The sequence below is a fragment of the Protopterus annectens genome, chromosome 5.part1, assembly GCF_019279795.1.
Source record: "Protopterus annectens isolate FY-2018-M chromosome 5.part1, PAN1.0, whole genome shotgun sequence".
Classification (NCBI taxonomy): domain Eukaryota; kingdom Metazoa; phylum Chordata; order Ceratodontiformes; family Protopteridae; genus Protopterus; species Protopterus annectens.
The window spans coordinates 388,993,552-389,012,424 of NC_056736.1; the positions used below are offsets into that span (position 1 = coordinate 388,993,552).

The 18,873-nt window shown below is 44.4% G+C and overlaps 1 protein-coding gene across 1 annotated transcript in view; it reads left to right on the forward strand.

The window, feature by feature from the left end:
• Positions 1 to 18,873, forward strand: part of LOC122803170 (gamma-taxilin-like) — a gene marked incomplete at its 5' end in the record, with an annotated part of 754,895 nt that overhangs the window by 129,089 nt on the left and 606,933 nt on the right. The gene's annotated exons all lie outside the window — the stretch shown is intronic.

Below are 18,873 nucleotides of genomic sequence, written 5' to 3' on the forward strand. Positions count from 1 at the left end.
GTTCTGTCTTTTCACAAATGTAATTATTGCATTGTAATCCCATATTGTTACTGGTTTTATTACTGTTCATCTCCAAAATCCTCTCTTTGCTTCATTTCCAACGTACTGTTGATTCTTCTAGTCACCTCTTGTACTCCCTTCTGTCCATCATTTTCTGTTGGAAAATTTTGAAAAGGTTTCACAGATACAGTCCCTTTGTGGTATTTATTACCAGAAGAACAAGAAGCAGAATCTCCTCCAGTTTAACATCTGACTTTTTATTGGACAAAATTTTATATTTCTTCCCTAGCATGTACTTCATCCAAAAAAAGATTTTTTTTTCCCTCCAGGGAAAAATACCTTTAAGACAGCTGAGTACAGCAGTTTGAATCTCATCTGCATCTCAACATTCTCTAAATAGTGGAGTACATTTGCCCCTCTTCTTTCTGGTGTACAATGAGTAATCATTCCCCACAAACACACTGCTGTCTCCCACTTTTTAGTACTTTGTTTCTGCCATGCTTTTGTCAGAATCCGCTCCTTCTGCTGGTAGGATTGCATCTTTAGTGTTAATGGTCTAGGTTACTTTCTTATAGCCAGGTTTGGAGCATAGACATGATATGCCCTTTCAACTAACACCTACTGCTGTGGAATACCAGTCCACTTGCTTATTTGTGCTTTCATAAAATTAATGCAGTCTGTTCATTCCAGCTTCTCTAGAACTGAAAATCTCAGGTTTTCCGTATGTTCTCTGTCCTCTAATTCTGTTATTCTTGAAATATGTCTTCCTGAGCAGTCTCGTCTTCAGACAGCCTTTTCATTTTGACCTCTGAGTTTTGCATATTTATCATCTCATCTGAATATCTGTTGAAAGCTTCCATTTTTTCCAGCCTATTGTTTGTGTTGATGTATTCCATCAGTGTGTTTATTTTAACCAAGTCTTTATGCAGTTGTCTTGTATCTTCCTGTGGGTTATTGGAAGTCATGTCTGAAGGTTGCATTGCTTTTTGCTGAGTAGCTGTTGAACTTTCCCAGTCAGTGTTTCTTCACTTTTTGTAGCTGATATTTCCAGGTCTTCTGCATTTCTTTATTCCTGACATCCAGGCAGTGCACTTGCTAGCCAGTTACTGAAATGTATCCATAAACACAAGTCTACTGTCCTCCTGCTGAGTTTCTCTTTTTTTCACTGAGAGTAAGGAATAAGCTGTTACTCAATGTACAGCCATTTTGAAAGCCTCCCATTCATGGAGCTATGAGCAAATGAGAAATGTGCACTGGGAGCTGGGTGGCTGGTCCCTAGCATCTGGGTTGTGTATACTGAATGTGATGTCAGGTCCTGAGAAAGTTGCATTTGGTCATAGAACAGTTCATGTTTAAACTTGATCAAATGGGCTTGATGCTTAACAAATATCCCGTTTATTCACTATTTTCACATGTTCCTGATCGCTGGTCTTTTGGTTCAAGCACAAGGTATTCCTGATTCTTCTAGTCAGCTCTTAGTTTTTTTTTCTGTTGCTTAAGTATTTTCCTTTGACATAATGGAAAAATTGCACTGACACTCTGTGGGCATTATTGTCCAAAGAAAGTGAAACAAAGTGCCCTTCATTTTGCTAACTCGCTTTGTTTGCTAAACTTTTTTTCCTTCCTCTTTATCCTGTTCTGCATCCAAATATGTCTTTGCGCCAAGAATTCTGAAGACTGCTGGGTGCAGCGATTTGAATCTTATACCTGCCTCTTGATATCTCCTGATTGTTGGGATAAACTTGCTTCTGTCTGATGCGCAGAGGATAATCATTTTCTCTTAACACTCTGGTGTCTTCAAGTATTAATACTTTTCCCTTCTGACATAATTTTGCCAGGAACAACTCATTTAGTTGGTATGATTGCATGTTTAATGTAGGTCTTGCTTGCTTTCTCATGGAAAGATTTAGAGCATAAACATGTTCCCTTTCAGGTAATAAATACTGTTGTGGAGCATGATTCCAATTGCTTCTTTGTACTTTTATAAAATTACTTCAGTCTAGATGTTAATCATTGTCAAATGTTGTACTGTGTTTTGGGACTTCCTGCTGTGCAGTAGCCTGCAGGTGGCCCAAATGTCAGAGTCTTTCTCCATCCCTCTGATATCCTTAGCCACCCAGCATGAGGATGTTTGAGTACAAGGAAGGTGTTGGCTGACATCTTCAGTTCTTTCTTGGCGTGTAATCCACTGGTCCAAAATGGGTTTGTCAGCTTCATCTGTCAGCTCAAATTGCTAGACCACTACAGATAAGTGCCCTTTTGGGGACCTTGTTTTCCCTATTGTTTGTGAATGAACATTCCCTCTTTGTGAATAAACATTGTTCATGTTTAAGTAGGTTAACAGCTCATTTCCTGTGAGAAAGATTCCCCATAAAGACCTCTGCCCATACTGCTTGTTTTGTTTAGAGCCACAGCAAATTCCTAATCATCCTTTCTGTGCCAGGTTTAACTCTGCGAATGTTAAACAAAGGGCCACGTCTCTTTAGCAGCGCAATGATTCTGGTAGGGCAGGACCTTCACACGCTATTTTCTGGTTCCCTGACTGGCATCCTTAAGAAGCATAAATATAGGCATCTGAAGGGCAAGAATATCTGGAACACTGAGGACATTTCTGAGTCTGCCATTTTCGTTCTCTCTCACCAAAACTCGATAAGTCTGCAGATGAGGCACCTTTGCAGCCCTCTAGTTTGGTGCCTGTTGGGCCCGAGTTCTCTGAAGCAATCCCTCTGTAGGCTGCCATGACCCCGGGGGCAGCGCCTCCCAGTCTGATACTAGACCATCTTTTGGGTCTGAAACTGCTGAGCCAGGCATCTACTTCAGACATCAGATTTTTGATGACCGAGGGTGTGAGGGAGGGTATCCCCTTGTTTATTGTAAGGGAAGATATTTCTAGGAACAGGACTAGGTTTGCAGCTGCCCATCTGCATGCTGAGATGTTAACTTCTCCCAAGACCCATGCTGCTTAAATTTAAGAGGCACACTGGTTTGTCCAGCCCTTGCTGTCAAGTCCACTACTTCATTTCCTATCTCGTCACAAAACTTCATCAAGCTAGCCCAGGACTTTGAGGACTGGGCAACCCACCATGCAGAGAGATCATGTGCCATAAAGTTCTTCTGAGAAAAGAAAGGGGGAAAATAGCCCCAGGGAGATTCTGATTCCTTAGAATCAGAGGATGAGGAGGAACTAGCTTTTGTGGGACACCATCCACCTCAGATTTATGGTGACTCGTGAGTCAGAAGACACCCCATCCTCCGCCTCATGAGGAATTATCGCACTTCTTAGAATGAAGGAATTCTTAAATTGGGAACTTGGGGAATTATCCAAGACCCAAGCTCACTGCAGAGAACTTCTGAACCTTCCTACTCCTAGACCACTGGTGATCCCATCCTGTTATTGTTGCCTTGAATTATGTGTTTGAAGACCTCCTTGCATCATGACTCCCTTTTCCTGCTCCAGTGAATCCTGATAAATATAGGGCACTTGAGTCCCATAAGCATCTCTCTAAAATCATAGTGGGCGATCCTGTAGTGGTGTCTGCAGAATCCACAAGTGGAGGCAGTGGGCATGCATCCAAAACCCCCCTTGCCGAACAATAAGGAGGGCAGATTGCTGTGCAGATTTGGTAAGAAAACTTGCACATCAGCCACCTGGGCAATGAGAGGTCTTAACTGCCAGTTCCTCATGCAATATTTTGAGTCACTACAGGAACAGATTTAAAACAATGGTAGAAGTGGTACAAGACAAGAGCCTCCAGAGGGATGTCCAGGACTTGTAATATCACCTCCAGGTATCTAGAAACACACTCAAAATGTGGATCTGGTTCTTCAGATGCCATATGCATGGTAACTAAGATGGGGTTATTCACTCTGAGATGTCTGTCTCAGGGCACAACTCCCTCTTAGATCTGGTTAAAGCAACCCCCTAGATGCACCCTTGGACAAGGAGTTCCGTTTTGAACCCTCAGCAAAAAAGTATTTGAAAAACTGGGAAAAAAGTGAAGCAGATGAAATCTCAAAAGCATTTTACCTTTCTCCTTTTTCCATTAAAATAGAAATTCTTACTGAGTCATGGCCTTTTCTAAGCATGAAATGGCCTTACAGCATAGAGGAAAAAGGACCAAACAGCAAAGAAAATGGAAAACCGAACAACGTTCCAGACCCAGGGAATTCAAGAATCTGCCACCCCAGGGAGCAACTGTAACAACAATCAGCACCTTCTTCCCCAACTCCCTCTGCTTGGCAGGAAGGCAAGATAGACTGAGACAAATGGGTTTTACAGATTGTAAGATGTAAGGAGGGGCTATGCCATCCAATTCTGGAAAACCCTACCTTTTCTGTGAATCTTCCTACCACCAAAATCAGAAAAAAGTTTACTCCCTCCATTTTAAAGGATCCTCATGCTACAAGGCTCCATTCGAGCAGACCACATGATTTTACTCTTGCCTTTTCTTAGTCCTCAGAAAAGAGATACCTGAAACCTTATCCTAGATCTCTTAAGCCTAAATAAGTTCTTAGTGTTACCAAAATTCAAAATGTTAACCCTTCTGCCTCTTATCTTTCTGCAGGTGCTGATGGTGACTTGGCTTGGGGCACCTTCGTGTGTGTTCCTAGTTACCAGGAGCACAAGAAATTGCTACGAGTTCAAGCAAAGTGATTACATTTCCAGTTTTTTGCTATACCTTTTGGCTTCTCTACTGCATACGGTCTCTCCAAATGTTTGGCATCAGTCATTGCCTTTTGCAGAACATAAGGGGTCCTCATTTACCCTTACTTGGATGACTGCCTAACAAAGCAAGGTTATCTTTAGAACTCCGACAGCTTTGCAAATCACTATGGATTGCTTTTAGTAGGTAGGTTTGACCCTTAATTTCTAGACATCACAACTCCATCCCAGCCCCAGGACTGCCTTCCTGGGTACATTCATAGACTTGATCCAACAAGAAGCCATTCCTTCAGAAGACAAGGTCACCTTTCTTGCAGCATACCTCAAAACCCTAGGTTACATGGCACATTGGGTATAATTATCCCCTTGGCAAAACTGCACACAAAGTAGCAGTGGTTTCTAAAATGACACTAGCACAACAGCAGACCCTGGAAATCATGGTCCCTCTACTGCACTGTTTGAAGAAAGGATATTTGCTGGTGGAAGGAGAACTCTGCAACAACCCAGGAGAACACTTCCACTTGCCAGAGACTATACAGACCTTAACAGGCAACTCTGACCCAGCCTGGGGGAGCCGTCTTAGACAGCTCAGAGTTTGTGGTATGGGCCTGGCAGCAAGCAAAACAGTACATTATTTTAAAGGACATTATGACAGTTGTCCTGGCACTGAAACCTTTCAAAGACAAGTCTCCAGGACCCATTCAAATTTTAACAGGCAACACCATGAACAGGGAGAACACATTAATGCCCTTCTATGCAAACTAGTAGTTGGAACTTTGACATGGTGCACTGCAATTAAATGCAACACCCACAGCCTATTACATCCCCAGTCAGGATATTTGGCTGGTGGAGTCTCTCTGCAGAACCTCCCCGGACTCCAGCGAATGGATATTGAAAAGGAAGTCTTTCTGAATGTCGCACACAGCTGTGGAGTACTACTAGATGGACATTTTTGCTTCACCAGAAAAAACAGCTAAACAAATTCTGATCAAGAATTCAGCAGAAAGGGATGTGGAGACCAGACACCTTCTCCTTCAAATGGATGGACCGCTTTAGCTGCCTTTCCAGCAATATCCCTCATTCCCAGAGTATTGCAAAACGTGGGGACAGACAGGCAAAAATGTTTCTCATAGCCGCCTTCTGGCCCAGGCAGCACTGGTTCTCCCTTGCCTAACTTTCAGCAGGAGAAAATAAGTTTCACTATCCATGGACTTGTTTACATAGAACAGAGGGTGCATCACTCATCCCAGTCTGAAAACTCTCAAGCTAACAGTGTTTGAAGATTGGATACTGACTCTATCCTCAGTGTTCTTCCCAGGATGGCACTATCCATTCTGAAGTTGTTCATAGGAAATTAAGAAGCTATAAAACGGAGTTCTATAAAGTCATTTAGCTAAACAGAAAATAATTTGTTTGGTGTTACATTAATGGCATTCTTCCTTCTCCAGCACCTTTACAGCATATACTTGAGTACTTCTCCCTTCTCCAGGTAAGGATGATTTTACTCCAGTATCAAGGTCCATGCATCTGCCATATTAGCTTACCTGCCTATAGGTTCATAGGTAGGTACTAGGCTATCTGCCCGAGGGCATTTATAAGCCTAGCCAGAGTGTGTCTGCTTTCACCGCCCCATTGATTAACTGATCCTCTGTCAAGCAGAGCCAGTGAAGTGATCCCAGGGGAGTATTTTCTGTTACCCATCCACTCGTCAAGGTTTCTCTTGAACAGTGTTAGTGAGGGGCTCTGCTTGATGTAATTTGGGATTTTGTTCCAAAGCATGGGGAGTCCCAGTGACAGGAATCTATCCCTCCAGCATGTTCTGTTTATTGTTGTGGCAAGGTTTAGCTCACTAGAGCGCGTGGCTCGTAGTGACTTGGATTTCTTTAGGTGGAGCATGTCCAATTCTGAGTTGGACATGGCTTTGAAAGTCAGGCAGAGATCACCTCTGAGTAAACGATATGCCACTGAGTACAGAGTTTTTGTCAGTCGGGCTGCATAGGACATATGTTTGAGGCCAATAATCCTCTTGGTGAGGTACTTTTGTGGTTTTTTCCAGCTGTTGGAAGTGTCTTGAGGTACATCCCAAATTGGGCATTGTACTCTATGATGGGTCTAATGAGTGACGAGTAGAGGGGCACTATAACCTCTTTATTTCTAGATGCAAACCCTTTAGTAATTGGATGGACCACGTAGAAGGATTTCCTAACTTCTTTGGCAATATGATTGTCAAAGGAGAGATTACCATCTGCCTGGGTCCCCAAATCTTGTATTACCTCTTTTGTATTAAGGGGGCTGCCACCAATGTGGTAATTTGTGGGTGTTTTGTTTTTCCCAAATGGGATGACTATGCATTTTTTGGCATTTAGCTTGTGGCCATGACTTTGACACCAGGTGTCCGTCTCAGTAAGGCCCTTTTGGAGGATGTCCGTGTCAGCTGGAGAGTCAGCTATGGCTCCCAGGTTGCAGTCATCTGTGAACTTTGTTAGCCATAGTCCTCCTGTGTTTGCCTGTACTTCTGAGAAGTATATGCTGCACAGTAGGGGTCCCAGAACTGAGCCTTGCAGGACACCACTTGTGAATGGTTTTGAGTCTGACCTGGAGCCCGCTATTCTTACCGTGTGAGTTCTGTCTGTAAGCCAGTTGGCAACCCATCTTGTGACGTAGGGGTTTATGTTCAGACTAGTGAATTTTTCTGTAATACCCGAGTGGGGAATGGTGTTGAAAGCCTTGGCGAGGTCAAGGTAGGCTGTGTGAACCACCTTTCCCTCGTCTATGGCCTCGGTGACTGTCTCGAAGAAATCATCCAGGTTTAGTTAGCATGATCCGCCCTTAACAAAGCCAAACTGGGTCGGGTCAAGTGTTTGGAGAGGCTGAGGTTGAATAGCGTGTTTAGGTGTGGGGTTAGTTCGTTCTGTAGTTCGTGCAAAACGCAGCCTGGGACACCATCTGGTCCCATTGATGCTGTGTTTTTGGCTTTTGAAAGGGCCGTTTTCACCTGTGCGTCTGTGATTTTTGGGACACTACACTTTTCTGGTATTGTTGTGGGCCCTTTTGGAGGTGAGAGGGGGTGTGAAGTTTGCACTGAATCTATCTGCCAGGTTGTTGGCAATATCAGTAGGTTCCATATATTTTGCACTAGTTCAGTGCATATCTGCGAGTTGCCACTTGGATTCTTAACATAGCTAAAGAAGGCTTTGTGGTTATCTTTTGAATCCTTGGCTATTTTTTTTCGAAGTTGGCCTTGGATGATTTCATGAAGGACCTTAGTTTCTTACTGATACTGATCAGGGATGTCTTTCCTTCTTGGGATTTGCTTTTTTTCTGAACTAGTTTCCTCCTCCTATTGTATAGCCTGTTTATTGCAGGGGTCCACCAAACTGGTTTCCTTCTCTTAGAGGAGTGAGTCTTGGTTTTGCTAGGGATGGCACGATCCATGCATCCTTGTAGGTGCTCAGAGTGCATTTGTAAAGGTTTCTGCATCTTGGGCAACGTTATCCTTTAGTGTGGAGGCTATGAAACTTACCACCTCTGTGTTAAGTAAGGTGAAGTTTGCTTTAGAAAAGTTTTTTTACTGTGGTTTCCTTAGTTGGGGGTGGTGGTGGGGTGTGGACATCCAGAGTGATTAGTTTATGATCTGATCTAACCATTGACTGGTTGACCTCCGGTGTGGAACACCTGTCACCCATGTTGGTGATGACCAGGCCCTATATGTCTTCACCTCTGGTAGGGAAGTTTACCAACTGATCCAGGGCGTTTGAGTTGATGAATTCCAGGAAGCACTGGGAATTTGTACTAGAGTAGTTTTCCCAGTGAATGGTAGGGTAATTGAAATCGCCCAATATCAGGGTGTTGGTGTTTTCCAGTGTCTCCAGAAAGGTGGAGTGGTGGTCCTGGGTCATGGAGGGTGATCTGTAACAGGCCACAATTTGCATTGCAGATTTGCCCGATGTTAGTTGCACATGGATGATCTCAGAGGTGGTATGCTGCACCGCTAACCTGGAGGTGTAGGTATTCTTCATGAATATGGATACACCCCCTCCTTTTGTGTTTCGGTCCGTGTTCTGTGGCTGAAGCATGTGGTATGAGTTGTGACCCGGTAGTGCTGGGATGCTCGCTGGAGCCTTGAACCAGGTTTCAGTTACTGCACAGATGTCGACATTCTCCATACTGAGGAGTGCTTCGAGCGTATGCATTTTGATATTTAAACTCCTGGCGTTGAGTAGTATAACCCTCAGTTTTTTGTTAATTGTGCTATTTACGAAGGTGAGTTTGACGTTTTAGCCTTGCCTCAAAAAGGCACTATGGGGGGCAGCAAGATCCTTGGCCAGTATTCGAAAGCCTGGAGGTGACAGGTGCAAGCAGTCTCTTGCGTAGCAACGCGGCTTGTCGAGCATGTTGTCCCAGGCTGGCAGACAGTGGATCCCCTTTGAATGACACCAGAAGCTTAGTCATTTGTTGAAATTGATCATTTTTTCTTTATACTGAGGTGTCATTCTTGGTGAGAGCAGGATGCTACTCAGGGTCATACCAGCCTGGGCTGCATGATCAGAGAGCTCTTCCATGTCTCTCTTCATGTAGTCTAGGGAGGGACGTCTCGGGTTATTCACACCAACATGAACAATGACAGAGTCATATTTGTACTTGTTCTGGAGTGACCCGAGTGCTTGTGTTATGTGGCGGATTCTGGCTCCCGACAGGCAGCTAACAGTAATCTTCTGCTTGTTCAGCCTAGTGAGTGGGACATCCGTGTGCCTGACTGTAGTCTCACCTATTACTAGTGTGTTAGGTATGTTATTTCGCCTTAAGGGCTGTGTTTGTACGGAACACTGATTTTGTGTTTTATGTGTTGCCTGGTTTTTAACGGGAAGTGCAGGTTGTTTGGGTGTCTGCTTTGGAGGTCTCTGATGCTTTTGCAGGTTTTTATTTAGAGCCTCCCGAATTTGATTTTGTGCATTTGTGTATTTTTTGCCAGTGCTGTTTTAGTAGCTCTGTGTGCGGCTGGAGTTGTGGTGGAAGTGTTAACCTTCTCCTCTTGACTGTTCCAGTCTTGGGGGGGAGACAGCTTAGCTTCCAGTTTGGCTGTATAATTGCATCTCTCGCATATGTTAGTGTTTTGTGGTAGGAGGAGAGGGTTGTCTGTGTACATGAGGCAGTTGTAACATTGCCTCAGGATACCCAGATTCACCAGCTGGACTGGAGAGTGCACCTGAAGTTGCCCTTTTGTCATGCCTGAATAGTAGGGTGAGCTGCTTAGTGGCTTGGTTGGTGAGGGGTGAGTAAAGAGCCTTGCCCTGCTGGGCACTCAATGTCAGAGTATATTAGTGTTTTCTATTAGGTTTGAGCAAGTGTTGGGCTGTAAGATGCTTCTTGAGTGCTTAGGTTGAGAGTTAGACTAGTTTCAAGGGAAAAACTGAAGAGGAGAGTTAGTGGAGCCGGGAATAATTTAACCGTAGTTAACCGGCACTGCCCAGTGTGCAAAACTGTGCAAATGTGGTTTTTATAGTAGGGAAATGAGAGAGAGAGAAATTAGGCCAAAATGGCCAATAAACGACTAACTTCTGGGCTGGAACCACTCCACCAAGGGCAGATAGGTTGCTCAAAGCTCCCCCCTCTCACAGGTGAACAGGGCAACTTCCTTCTATCCAAGTAAGGCATGGGCAACTCAGAAACTAGTATCACAAACCTGAATTCAGCACTAGCCTGAAAACTGGACTATACTAGCTTAGAAAGGTGGGAAACAAGGAATTTTTTTTTTTTTTTATAAAAGATAAGGCAAAAACAGTAAAAAAAAAAAAAATACACTTAAAACAGCTTTAAACGACTACAAACGATCAGAAAAGGCCATCACACTTTAGTGTGTAGCCTACAACAGTTAAATTATTTAAACAAAAAACAACTTTTTAAAAGTGCAGGCAGTCAAATAAGTACAATATGTGAAAAACAGCTTTTAGATCACAATAAACGATGGAAAATCTGCGTTTAGGCAGAAAACAGTTAAGTACAGCAAGAAAGTACAGAAAACTGATATTTAATCACCCCAAGTCTCTCTTCTAAGCTAGAAGGCTTGTATCAGTTTAAGGCTTTCTAGTGCTACCCAGTAGGTTAGTTACAGGAAAGATGGGAAACCAGTGCAGATGTGGTCTTTTAAACTAGAAAGTTGAAAGAGGACTGACAAACTGTCCAAATGGTGAATAAACTACAATTTCTGGCCCAAGAACCTCTCCTCGCGTGGTAGATAGGCTACCTAGTGCTTACCACTCCCACTGATAAGCTAGAAGGCTTTCCTCCAACACAGAAAGGCTTGCGGGGCTCAGAAGCTTACCAATAGTCCTGGATACAGCAACTCTGTATCTGGACTAGGCTAGTTACAAGAAAGGTGGGAAACAAGCGCAAGTGCGGCTTTTAAACCAGAACGTTGAAAGAGATGGGGAAAAAAATGCCCATATGGCCAATAGCTACAATTTCTGGGCCAGGAACCACTCCTCATGTGGTAGATAGGCTTCCTAATGCTTACCACTCCCACTGATAAGCTAGAAGGCTTCCCTCCAACACAGAAAGGCTTGGGGGGCTCAGAAGCTTACCAACAGTCCTGGATACAGCAAGTCTGTATCTGGACTTGACTAGTTACAGGAAAGGCAGGAAACAAACTTTAGAATTTTTTTTGTTACAGAAAAACAGCTAAAACAGCAGTAAATATAATTCAAATTGTATTGCAGGCCAGCACACCCAAGCGTGTAGCAACACTATGTCCAATACAGTTCAAATAAATGCAATTAAATTAACAAGTGACTAAAAAACAAGTGCAGAAGGCAGTAAATTTAGAAGGCTACTAACGAGCAGTAATAAGTGCAGAGTAAGAGCGACTGAACAGATAGCACACCGAAGAGCAACTAAGACAGTTACAGTAAGAGCAGATGAATATATATATATATAAATATATATGTATATGTAATATTTTTTTTTTTTTTTTTTTTTTTTGAGGGAAGAAACAGAGCAGGATTAAGAGGCTACAGGGGTTGTCCTTCCCGAATGCTCTTTGTACACAGTAGGAGTTCCTGAAATCAGAATAATCTCACTGCACTCAGTTGAGTGAGCAAATGAGATGGGCCCAGGAGTATCCAAATACAAATCTACAAAAGGGGTGGGCAATTTCAAGGCCACTGACATTAATACCAAAACAAGAATAGGGATAGTGGGTAGGTAACTAACTGTAGAGAGACAGCCACAACTTCATTTGAGTTAATATTCAGTGAAAAACACAAATACAGTACTATATGCAAAAGAGCAGATAAGTGTACTTAAATTCACTTATACGTCCAGCTGATTTCAGGTAGATGTTAGCTGGCCAAAGCTCTGATATTAATCTGATATTATATCCCCCCCAAATTTATTTATGCCCTCACACAAGCCGATTCCTGAAGGGGATCCTAGAATGGAAGCAGCACTCTCCTGGGACCTAAATTTCATGCATCAGCTCCCTGTTGTACTACTGACATGGAAAACAGCCTTGCTGCTAGCATTTATCTCAGCAGGACATATTTCAGAATTTCAAAACCAGATGTACAAGGAGCCATTCTTGGTCTTTCACCGCGAAAGAGTTACCTTGAAAACTAATCACTCCTTTAGGCCCATGCTGGTTTCAGAGATTACTTTGAATTAAGTTATACATTCCCCATGATCTTAAACCCCCCCCCCCCAAAAAAAAAGGTAGAGAGAAAATGATAATCGATCACTGTTTCAGTAGCCTTAGCACTGAGTTATATCCTGCCAAGGCTATAACAGCTGGCTAGCTTCCAAGGCTTCAGGGCATCTTCCACACACCCAAACTGTTAGCTGAAACTGAGCTGATTAAAAAGACTGGTTTGGGTACCAAGTCCTTTAGAGCTTTCCTGCTGTTGAGTGTTCCTGTACTGGCTTTCAAGGATTGATGATTGGCTTTTGCCTGTTCCCTTGCTGGGCAGATAGGTTCCTTTAGGGAAAAACCTTCCACATAAAATATTTATTGTTTTAATGGGCTTTTCTACTTGGGAAATTTAGTTTTTAAGTATGATTTAGTGTTTTAACAGACTGTCATAGGTTCATAGGTGTGTACTAGGCCAATGGCCCTGGGGCCTTTACAAGCCTTGCCATAGGATTACCCTGGCATAGTGCCACCCAACCTTAGTTCCCAGTGCCTCTGTCGAGTACAGCCACTGGAGTTATCCCTGGGGTGAATTTTCTGTTTCCCATCCACTCATCAAGATTTCTCATGATGAGGGTCAGCGAGGTGCTCTGCTTGACATGTATGGGAAGTCTGTTTCATAGCATGGGCAGTCTCTGGATTATGAACCTGTCCCTCCAGCATGTTCTGTTAATTGTGGTAATGAGGTTGAGGTCTCTGGAACATGTGGTGCGGAGGGATTGGAGTATTTTTGAGTCTGTCCATGTAGGACAAGTGTTTAAGGCCTAGGATCCTCTTTGTGCGATACTTTTATGGCCTCTCCAGTTGTTGCAGGTGTCTAGTGAGGTACATGCCAAATGGGGCATTGTACTCGATTGGCCTAATGAGGGAAGAGTAAAGAGAGACAATGACCTCTTTCTTCCTGGATGCAAAACCCTTAGTAATGAGATGTGCCATATAGGACTTTCTGATCACAGTGGCAATGTGGTGATCAAAAGAAAGGTTGCTGTCAACCTGTGTCCCCAGATCTCTTGTAACGCCTTCTGTGTTCAGTGGACTATCATCAGTGTGCTAATTCATGGGAACTGGGTTTTTCCCAAAGGGGATGACTATACATTTTTTGGCATTGAGCTTAAGGCCATGGTTCTGACACCAGTCTGTCAGTGAGGCCATTCTGTAGGATGTCAACATCACTTGGGAGTTAATAATAGCTCCCAACTTGCAATCGTCTGCGAGCCTTGTCAGCCATAGTCCCTTCATGTTGGCCTGGACTTCAGAGAAGTAGATACCAAACAGGAGAGGACCCAGTACCCCGAACCCTGTTTGAATCCACTCGTGCCTAATCAGCTGTCTGGCTTAGAGTCAGCTACTTTCACACTGTGGGTTCTAACTGTGAGCCAGTTTGCAACCCACCTAGTGATATAGGAGTTGATGCCAAGCTTACTGAGTTTTTCTATGATTCCTGAGTGGGGAATGGAATCAAAAGCCTTGGCCAGATCAAGGTAGGCTGTATGAACCACCTTGCCTTCATTCACCGCTCTGGTGACTGACTCAGAAGTCGACCAAGTTGAGCAGGCATGATCTACCCTTCACAAAACTAAACTGTGAGCTATCTAGAGTTTGGAGATTCCCTATATCCTGGTTTATTAGGTCCACGATGATGCGTCGTTCCATAGCTTTGCATATCAGACTAGTCAGGCTAATGGGGCGATAGTTCCCAGGGTCTGTAGTCGCTCCTCCTTTGTGGAGAGGGATGACTGTAGAAGTGCGCCATTCGGCAGGGACAAAGCCTGAGATGAGTCTGTGGACAAGGGCACACCGGTGAGGTGCCACTTCACTATGTAGTTCATGTAGGAGACAACCAGGGATGTTGTCAGGTCCCATAGAAGCTGTATTCCTGGCCTTGGACAGAGCTGTTTTAACCTGTGCAGCAGTAATACTGGGTGCATGGCAATCTCCTGATATTGTGATTGGTCCTTTGGGGAGGGGGGGGTGTAAAGTTGGCACTGAATCTGTCGGCCAGTATACTGGCAATATCTGTTGGCTTTGTATAGGAGGTACCATTGTGCAGTAGCTCAGAACAAATCAGGGTATTGTCTTGGAGATTCTTTACATAACTATAGAAGGCCTTGTGGTTGTCTTTACTATCTGCTGCAATTCTGTTTTCTTACCTAGCTTTAGATGATTTGATAAGGGAACTCAACTTTTTGTTGAGGCAGATAAGGGAGTTTTTCCAATCTTGGGACTTCTCCTTATTCTGCATCAGTTTCCTCCTTCTGTTGTAGAGTTTATGGCAGGGGACCACCAGATCACCTTCCTTTTTTGGAGGAGAGTGGCTTGGTTCTATTGGGTATGGTGTGAGCCATGCATTTGTGTACATGTTCGTAAAGTGCATTGGTGTATGATTCTTTGGTTGTGCAACTATTCTCCATTTGTATTGGTGCAGTGAAGTTAGCCATCTCTGTTTTTAGGATCCCAAAGTTAGCTTTGGATACGTTTTTCATGGTGTTTACCTTTGCTGGGGGTTGGGGGTGAGAGTGATGTGGATTTCCAAGGTGATTAGTTTGTTGTCTGATCTAAGCAGGGAGGAGCTGACTGTTGGTGTAGAGTAACAGTCGTCCATGTTAGTAATGACCAAGTCAAGGATGTTGCTACCTCTAATGGGGGTAAGAACGAGCTGGTCCAGGGCATTGGAATTAATGAACTCCAGGAAACATTTGGCAAGTGTATTGGTACATGAGTAGTTTACCCAGTTAACGGAGGAGTAGTTGAAGTCTCCTACTAAGGGTGTTTCAGGTTGGACCCTAATATTCTCCAGGGTGCTTAGGAACATTCAGTGCGAGTCTTGGGAAGTGGTTGGGGACCTATAGCAGACTACGATCTGAATCGCTGTCTTACCCAATGTTAGCTGCACCAAAGCATCTCTGATGTGTTATGTTGGGCTACCAGTCTGGGGATGTGCGCATTCTTTATGAATATGGAAATGCCACCGTGTGTGGAATGAGTTATAGCCTGGTAGTGCTGGTGTGCTTTCTGCTGCCTTGAACCAGGTCTCTGTTAAAGCATAAATGTTGATGGTGCCTCGAGCGAGTGCATTTTGAGATTTAGACTTCTAGCTTTGAGCAACATGACCCTCAGATTGCATTTGTTTGTAGCTGTTACAGTGGCAATTTAGTCTTTGGCACTATAGGGGTGGCAAGAGCCTTGGCCACTATCCGGAGACCCAGGGGTGACAGATGCAGGCCGTTTCTGGCAAAGCATCGAGGTCTGTCAGTCATGTTATCAGGCAGACAGATATTGGATCCCTTTAGAGTGACACCAGAAACTTAGCCAATTGTTAAAATCAATCACTTTTTGCTTGTACTGTGGTATCATTCTGGGTGATGGTAGGATGCTGCTCAGGGCTAGGGTCATACCCGCCTGGGCTACGTAATCCGAGAGCTCCTGCACGTCTTTCTTCATGTAGTCCAGGGAGGTATGCCTCAGGTCATTCACACCCACATGTACAGTGACAGAGTCATATTTGTACCTGTTGTTGAGCGACCCAAGTGCGTGGTTTGTGTCAGATCCTGGCACCTGACAGGCAGGCAGCTCACTGTTACTTTTTCCTTATTCAGCCTAGTGTGTGGGACATCAGTGTGCCTTACTATCTCGAGTCACCTATGACTAGTGTGTTGGGCATGCTTTTTTGCCTTAGGGTCTTTAGTTGAGTGGCACACTGTTTAGGAGAGTTGTGTCTCATGATTAATGTGTTGTGGTGGTCGAGTGTGTTTCTGCCTTGGAGGTTTCTGCTGCTTGGGTAGATTTTTATTGAAAGCCTCCACGAAGGTGGGTGTGTGGTTTGTGTTTGTATTTGTATCTGAAGGCAGTGCTGGTGTGTGTTCCGGAGGGCTATGTGTTCAGTGTGGTATGGTGCAAGTGTTGACTTTCTCCTCTTGACTAGCTATTCCGTTGACTTTCTCCTCTTGACCAGCTATTCCATTCTCGGCTGGAGAGTGCGCGGCTTCCAATTTGGATATACAAGTGCATCTCTCGCAAGTCTGAGTATTTGAAGGTAAGAGAGGGTTGTCAGTGTACATGAGACAGTTGCTACATTGCCTCCGGATGCCCAAGTTCACCAGGTTAATAGGAGAAAGCACAGGGAACTGACCTTTAGACATGCCTGGAAGGGTGGGGATTGATAAGTACTAGATGTGTTTCCTTGTAGAACGTTTAGTGCTTGTAGCACTTGTGTGCTTACAGTAATTGCTACAAGAAGTCTGGTAAAGCGCTAGATGAATAAGCTAGTGTAAATGCAGGAGAGGAGAGAACTAGTAGATCTAAGGGAAAATTGAAGAGCAGACTCTGGCACTGCTCAGAAGCTTTCAAACAGTCCTGGATACATCAAGTCCATGTCTGGACTAGACTACTTACAGGAAAGGCAGGAAATGAGCAGACGCGGGCTTTTAAACTAGAAAGTTGAGAGAGATGGCAAAACTATCCATACAACCAATAACTACAATTTCTGGGCCCAGAAACCACTCCTTATGTGGTAGATGGGTTACCTAGTGCTTATCAGTCATGAGACTTAACTGTACTTTTAAACAGGAACACACTTTTTTCCTGTCAGTTTACGAGTTATTCAAAGTAGTTGAAAACCATTTTTCTTTGGATAAGCTGTTTAAAACACTTTTCCAGCCCCCCCAAAAGTAAAATAGTGCTTTCTCTGTTTTTGTGAGAAAAAAAGTAGCTTATAATGACTTTAAAGTTTTACCTTCTTATGTTGCTAGTTTCCCCTTGGAAAGAGGCACCGTTTTCTGCTTGACCATAGAACTAGGACCAATCAACTGATCCCATGATCTGTCCTTCAAGCCACAAAAAGAAAAAGTTAAACGGCCTTCGCCACCACAGCAAACTTCCAGTTTCCTTTAGCCACAGGCGGTTGACTCTGCTGTGGACAAAGCTGGATGTCCTTCAGGGATGCATCTGCAGTCATAACATATGGGTTGTCCTGCCTCAGGCAGCCCTTCGGTCGGCCGGATTCCAAAGTCTGGGTCTGGCCTCGGCTGATGTCGCACTTCACCCGACGTCATAGCTTCTGGGGTATAAAGGCATCAGCCGACGCCATTTTCCCCAGTCTTTCTTGCCGCGCAGTGCCCGAAGCAGAAGCTGTTCGCAGGTGCCGGTCGGTCAGATCCAGAGATTTCAGCTACCGAAGACGTCTAAAAAGCTAAATACCCCGTTGGGGACTCTTTCTTGCCTCAGCCGATGTCAGACAAAGTAAATAATTGTTTAACTTGTGGGAAACAAATACCTCATAAGGATTTCCACTCTTACTGTCTTCCTTGCTTAGGCCCAGACCACGACGTATCAGCTTGTCTAGCCTGTGCTTCCTTCAACCGACGGACACTTAGACGTCGGTCGGAGTTTGCAGAAGAGTTTTTTGGTCCCGCTTTTGCATATAAAATGCCGTCGGAGACTCCGACTACACATTTAGCCAAAAAACGCAAGGAAAAGGACCGAAATTCGCGGCCCGCGGTTTCGGCTGAAACCACGGTTAGGCCTGCCGCGAGTGTCTCAGTTTCGGCTGAAACAGAGTCCTCGGTTCTTCCTTCTGCCGAAAACTTGCTTCCGACAACCGAGGCCAGAGAGGCCCCGGCTGAGTCGGCTACAGATATTCCTACCGAAGAAGCAGGCGCACAAGAATTGTCCGACACCATTCCGTTGGACATCTCTACTCCTGCACGTGGGGCAGCTAGACCCCCTGCTTCCATGTCTATTAAGGCCTTCTCCAGGGCTAAAGCAGCTAAAATTTCCAAGGCCTTACCAGCAAAAGTTTCCTCTGAGACCCTCCTCTAGTTCTCAGATTCTCAGCCTTGCTGAGGACCTTATATCTCTAATCAGGGGATCCCAACCTCACCCAGACAGGGCCTCACAACCTCTTCCGGACAAAAGGCCTAGGACTAAACCCCCTGAACCTCTCTCCTCTGATTATTCCTCGGATGGATCAGATACATCAGACCATCAGGAAGGACCATACTCACCTTATGAGGATTCGGATGCAGAAGACTCCATTCCTTCTGCCTCCCCCCCAGAAGAATTTTCCTTTGGGGAAACTTTACACTCAGAGGGAACACTTCCAATGGCAGGGTCAGGATTTTTCTGATTCTAGGAAAAGGCTAAGGACTTTTTTACACTTGCCACAGCATAGGCCTTTAGCCATACCACCAGTACTATCAGTTGTTGATGCATACAATGATGCCAGTTCTGCCCCTGATTCTCTTCCCCCGGCCCCTGCCAAACCTGACAGATATTACAGGGTCCCGGATTCTCATTTCCACTTGTATAAGGCCCATGCTGCAGACCCAGAAACTATTTCTCAGGGCCCAAAGGGCGTTGCAGCTGCCACTGCCAAAAACCCCCTTCCCTCTGAAAGAGAGTCAAGAGCATTAGAGAGATGGGGAAAAAAGGTTTATGCATCTGCTACTCTTTCTGCCAGGGCTTTAAACTGTCAATTCCATATGATACAGTACCAGGAATTTTTGTTAGATCAGCTGAATAAGAAACTATC